Below are 6,640 nucleotides of genomic sequence, written 5' to 3'. Positions count from 1 at the left end.
AACAGTCAGTGGATATTCAGTTAGAGGTGCCTGCTTCTAAGGTTTCACACCCAGGTGTTCCTTTGCAGGAATCCAAACACAGTTGATGTTAGGTATTATTATACAGTTAGGTATTGTTGGGTTTTCTTAGTAAATAGTAGAAAAGTTTCCAAATAAGGATAGGTTTTACAACACGGTGAGAGCCCTTTTTTTCAAGACTATACAGAGAGAGAAGAAAGTCATTTTATACAGCATTTTCCTCTTACAAATAATATATCAAATCAATTTTATATGCTGCCACTATGTAGTGTCATTTCTGCATCTGGTTAAAATGTCTTTATTGATGGCTATGGGCAGAAGACTTCAACTGAAAGACCTACATGAGAACTGTTTGCCAGTGTCTCTAACCCATAAGTAGTAATCCTTACCAAAATGACATAATTTCTGGTTAAGTTAGAGGTGCAAGAAACATTATCATCACTTCATGAACATTGATAGTAAACAGTTTTACCATTGACTTCAACAGACCAGTTAGACAAATACTGAGAACTTTTGAAAATTCCCACTTTCGACCTCTGTCCTCTAGATTTAAGGATTTATTGCATGATATACTAATAGGTGTGAGCTTTATATATATATATATGTATATATATATATGTGTATATATATATACACACACACATATATATACACATTTTAATGAATAAACCCCTTAATAAAAATATGTGTTGAAGTATGAAACATAAATGATATGGCATCAAATGATATACGGCCAACTTCTGAAAACGAGTTAAGATGTGTTAGTGATATTGAGGTTTTGGCTTCACAAAGAGTGGAGATTATCTTAAAGCTTTTCTGTTTCTAAACTGTGCTTCCTGTTGGCATCTGTGTGAATACGATGTGTAGTCTTTCTTTAAAATATTACTTAATATTCATTTGTAAAGAGATATTTGTCTTCTGGTGGCTTGTCTGTGAATATCCATCAATTGTCTGTGCTGTGCAGTCTGTCTCGCATTCCATTCAGGATGGATTCTCAGTCAAGAAGATGATTTATAACATGGGGATTTGTTTTTGAAGAGGAGAAAGGTAGTTTATTCAGAAATGTCTACTTCATTCTTATTCACCTTTGCTGAAATCTGGCAGCTCTTCAAAGCTTTTGCTTTGTTTCACAGTGAGTCTTATTTTCATTCATCAAATCTCCAATTTGCTTCTGTTATAGTAGCAGGGAAATTGGCATTTATCAGGAAATACAACACAGGCCCAGTATTTTCTACCTTTCCACTATGTCTGCGTTGCTAAGGAAAGTTAATGGTTGCTAGTAAAAATATAACATCTGCAAATACAGGATATGGTAATCAGTTCACCTAGCTGTGCAACTTTGATATTCTAAGACAAATTTCTACAATTTGTAATTCATAAAATTGCTAGGTAAAGAGGAAAAGAAGTTACCGTGATTACCTTTTTCTGCTGTTTTCCCTTTGAAGCTACAAAGTTCCAAATTTCAAAGCCAGTATTTTAACAGTAGTTTTTACCATTAAGAAGGGGCGAAATGCTCTTACAGCTCTGTAGAGCGCAAGGAACAACAGAGCCATCACCTGACAGATTTCTAGGCACCACCATCATTTGTAAATACTCAGTCATGTGTAGTATGGATAGTTACAGACTGGCAGCCTTGTGTGATTCAGTAGCTAGAGAATGACTAAGATTCAGGAGATCTCAGTTCCCTTCCCAACTCTAACAGCATCCTTGCCTTTTCCTTCCTACTCTGATACCTTCCTACCTTTGAAATGCAGCTGCTGCTGATGACCCAGCTTGTAAGATCCTTGAAGACCTACTAGCAAAAACGCTAAGATTTAGGTATAGCTACCATTYGGTGCTAAATAACAAGTTAATGCCAACAGTGATCTGAAATACCTGGACACTGAGGGCTCAATCTTGCCTCCAAGTCACTTGCAAAACTCCTGGTGGTTTCAGCAGTGCAAGATCACACATTTACACCACCAAGGGATGGGAATGCCAACTATTCCAGTCGGAAGGAACAAACAGGSATTTTCTTAATTATGTAAGTCTTGCTAGGAAGGAAATGAGGTGAGGGTGCTCCCCCCATACAAGAGCTGYGTCATAGATGGTCCATTTCAGGGGCTTATAATTTCATCACTGCAGAGAGACTGACGTCAAGTAAAATGGAGGATAATAGAAAGCTACGYTTATTGCCTTAAGAACTGCATATTTTAGCAGTGAAACTGGATAATGTTTTGCAATTAAAATAAAATAAAGGCAAGCGTGACGTTCTGTTTAAGCAGATTGTCTGTATGAAGGCTTTATTGTAGCTGCAGATTTAGGGCATATGAAAAGGTTTTCTGTGCTCAGTTGCAGGATGAAAAACATTGCATCATCAGGCATTCTTGTTCTCTAACACTTCTTTGCCAGTATGCCTTTGATAATGAATGCTTRCAATTTTATTTTCTGGTCTAAAGTCATGTTTTCTCAGGTCATTATCATTCCAATTTTAAAATATCCTATTAAAACTAGACAGAACTACAGAAAATAATAGCAAAGCTTTGTGCCTGCCGTGTGGCATAAACTCTGCACAAGCAATCAGCTGCTGCACCTGCTTCACACTGAAAATAAAGCTATTTGCAACTTTTTTTCAATTACATCCCTTGTTTTCAGCTCTGCCCAGTTTTCGGAGAAGCTCTGACAAACACAAGTCTCAGTTCAAATACCACCCTGTAACTTTTATTTGGCAGCTTTTTTGTTGGTGTGTGACAAAATTTACTGAAGCAGGTGGACTTTTAGGAGAACATTTTGACTATCCCAGGCCCCTGTCTACTCCATCGCTGCAATACTTCCACCACAGCTTTCTAGAAAGCACAGTCTAAAATGCACAAACTAATTATAACTGGCACACGTTGAATTGCTTAATGGTATTGCTTATTCCTGGAACATCTGCAGCCCCCATAGCGCTCTTCCTGCACTCGGCATCCCATTCTACAGGACGAGCAAGAACTACTGCCCCCTTTTTACAGGAGGGGAAAGGTGGCAGAGAGCAACTGGATTTTAGGAGGTATACAGAAGCCCAAACATCTATATAGGTCACACAGAGATTTCAGAGGATGCATAATCAGGTCAGACACCCAAATTCCCAAAACTTCAGTGASATGTAAGTACCTGACTCACGTAGATGCTTTTTGCAATCCCAAGAGCAAATCTGTATTACCCAACAGAGGCCTGAAGAATGGCAGCGGTGCCTTGTCTACAGTTCTCACTGAAACCCTTAAATCCTAGCAGGAATGCAATTGTCCCRTTCGACCACAGGGAAAAGCTCTGACTTTGTAAGATGCTACAAGGGAGGGTTTGTTTTTTAACTGTAAATGAGCTTGGTGCAGCCTCAGACAGGGATGACAGCAGTCCTGGTCAGGATGTGGACGTAACGCGTTTGATCCCAGGTCGGCAGAGGCGGTGCACCCTGTGGGATACGTGGTGTGTYGAACCCCGGCTGCCTGCCCCTCCATCCCCACTCCGTACCCGCTCTCTGCGGGGAGCGCTGGGCCATCTCCAAGGCATTTTCCTTCGGCTGCAGCACCCTCGCTGAACTGGCAGGGACATCTTTAAACCATCAGCACACGTGAAAGGATGTGTAGGAGGAAGCCGTGTGCATGCTCAGACCTTGCTCAGCGAAGTGAACCAGCCTCTGGAAGCGCTCTCCTTCATTCCCAGACCTTTGGGAGGACACCAGGTGGGCGCCTCGGGCGGGACCTGCCTGCCGCCGGAGCCCCGTGCGGTTGCAGCCCGCGCCCAGCAGCGGGACCGCGTTCCCCCCGGAGAGCCGGGAGGAGACCTCGTCCCGAGCTGCCGCCCAGCCGACGCTGCGGCGCCGTAGCGGAGGAGACGCGCAGCGAAGCCTCTCGCACGCCGCGGGTTCGGAGGGTCCGGCAACGCCGGCTCTGCCGCTCCCCTTCCCATCTGGGGAGCGAAGCGGCGGGAGGGTCGCCAGAGGCTGGGCTCGCCAGCCCCTCGCCAGCCGCTCCAGCCCCCGCCGCGGCTCCGCTCTGCCGGCGAACCGGCCCGCGGGGCTGAGGGGCCGCGAGGGGCCCCCCGCCCCGGCCCCCCGGCGGGGCACGACAGCACGAGGAGGGCTGCCGCCGGCGCCGGCAAGCTGAAACTGTCAGCGGCGTATCCACCTGCTCAAAATTGGCGCGCTTTAGTTTACACGCTTGTAAAACTAAGCCTGTCCCTTAGCCTATGAAGGATTAGGCTGGCAAAGCAGTGCTATAAAACATTCAGGATGTGCAGCGTTGTCCAGTTACTAATTCCTTTATTCCTATAAATTCTGCGTTCGCTCACTGGACGCATGCAGGCTCGGCCCTGTGTTGCTCCAGGAGGCTTGCTCTTTATGTTTTCTGTTATCTATATAGCTTTCACATGTATATACTCAGCAAACATTCACATCCGCTTAGGTGGGTACGCTAAACACTGAATAYATTCCTTCAGTCAGCCACGGAATAAACTCGTTCAAAATAAATCAAAATACTAAATAAGCAAACAAGCTGGGGGACCACGGAATAAACGCCGTTCATTTTGCACCTCTGACCTCCTCACCTGCTCCCTGCTCCCTCGCCTCCCTCCGCGGGGACCGCGCACGCATTGCAAACCGCCGAGCACGGCCCGCGCCGCCGTCGGCTCCCGCGCGAGGACAAGGAGCTGCCCCCAAGCTGCTCCTTCCCCGCGTCGTCCCCCCGCAAAGACGACCAGCACACGGAGCTGGTAAGAGGCACGGCCGCTGCTCGCCCAGCGCTGCTGCCCCGAATCACTGCACACAGATCGCCGGATTCTGCCAATGCTTGCTCAGAGGCTCACGCCTCCCGGGAAGCACGCTGAGGTCCTAAAAATTAAGTTTGTGAATAAGTGCTTGAAAAAATCAGGGCTACACTCTCCATGTCAGTGGAAAGTTGAAATTTCAAGTTGTGCAAGGGAATGCAACATTCATTTCTGCAGCTAGTGGGAGAATAGTTTCCCTGCAAAACAAATTTAATCAAAATTAAAAGTGTTTTTTTTTAATCTAACTTTTTTTCTTAAGCAGCTTCTAAAATGTCAGACTTTAACACTAAGGAACTTTGATAGATGAAAAAAACATACCACTGTAATAATACGTAAATATTATTTTTTCCTTCCTTCCACCCATTTGCAATATTGGACACATTCTGATASAACAAGCTAGATTTACAAGGATCAAAAGTGCAGAAAAGCAACATTTCTACAAACTCTCCAAATTTWTATATATATATATATGATAAAAYAAAGGTTTATTTCCCTTCAACCAAAATGGTTTCACACCTAACCTGTGTGAATGCCATTTGCACGATATTACCATGAATTATACAGAGGGCTGTACACATATTATACATGTTTGTCTTCATTAGAAAGGTGTGAAATACAAAATTCCTCTACACTGGATTGGATGATGGCTTCTATCTCAACTATTTCTCCTGTATTTAACAAGCCTTGTAGGTTATATTATTGAAATTCACCTCTGTATGGAAGAACTAGGGTAGTTCATATGTATTGTGCAGCATGTAACTTCCTTAGGCCATCAAAATTTGGCCAAAATGGCACACAGGCCCTATGCCGGTCTGCTGTGTGGACATGAATTTCATGAATTTTACTTTCTGCACATCTCAGCCATGGTGTGGTTGACCTCTGTGAAACTGCACAAGCTCTATGTGTATGTGTAGACTCGCCACAAGAAAGAGTTGCTAACACTAATAACCCCAAAGCAGCAGCAAAAAGCACGAATTGAAGAATTCATCAGTATGTTTGGTCTYACTGCTCACAGGGAGCTGTGCCGGTAGGTTAAGCTAATTTATCCACTCTGCTGGTAAACTGTGTGTGCAAGCTACCTACGTAACTCAAAGAGATGCTGCTGCTATTATAGTGTGCCAGTCCCAAAATTTTGGTATCGGCTATTGCAGTTACTAGCTTCAGGGTCTAAGGTCCATCTCTTTTGCTTTTGGTCTGCTCTGTGGCTTTCCTAAAGTGCCCTATGGAGAGGAGGCTGCCGATCAAACTCTTCTAATCTGAGCAACAGAAYAGCGGATGAAATATCTCTGTTGTGTTCAGAGAAGCAGTATCTCTTGACGTCCCTCAAAAATGGGGTAACTACCCCTGGCAACTTCTTCATTAGCCCTGCTTGTGACAAAGACATTTTTACTATTATTTTGGTATAAATATAATGGGAGAAATAACCCATTAATGAGGAATAAGGAAGCTACATAGCACAGCAGGTTACCGGTCAGGCAATCTGCTTACAGTCAAGGCCACCCTGCAAAGAGTGGCACATGCTGTATGTGTAGAAAAATCATTTTTAAATACCTATCTTTGAGTGTATAATCACTCTTTGCCCATTGTGATCTGGTAGAAAAAAAATAAAGATGTTCAACCAAAAAYGTTCAGAAGGTCAAACTTTCCTGGAAAGAAATCTGAAAAGAAAAGGGGGGAGCAGAAAGAAGGCAGCAGTTAGGGGGTGCACTCATGGTTCAAGACACATCAGATGATCAGATGAGTTTTTCGTAAAGCAATATATTAAGACTGCAAACACACCCTARCAGTCCAGTCCTCTGCTTTTATTTGCTCTCTTATTGTGATGTTTCAGTTCGTAAAG

This window comes from Rhea americana, unplaced genomic scaffold, assembly GCF_003343005.1.
Source record: "Rhea americana isolate MKP2758 unplaced genomic scaffold, rheAme1 scaffold_146, whole genome shotgun sequence".
NCBI classification, from domain to species: domain Eukaryota; kingdom Metazoa; phylum Chordata; class Aves; order Rheiformes; family Rheidae; genus Rhea; species Rhea americana.
The sequence above is the reverse complement of the archived record's forward strand: the minus strand, read 5'-3'. Positions refer to the sequence as shown.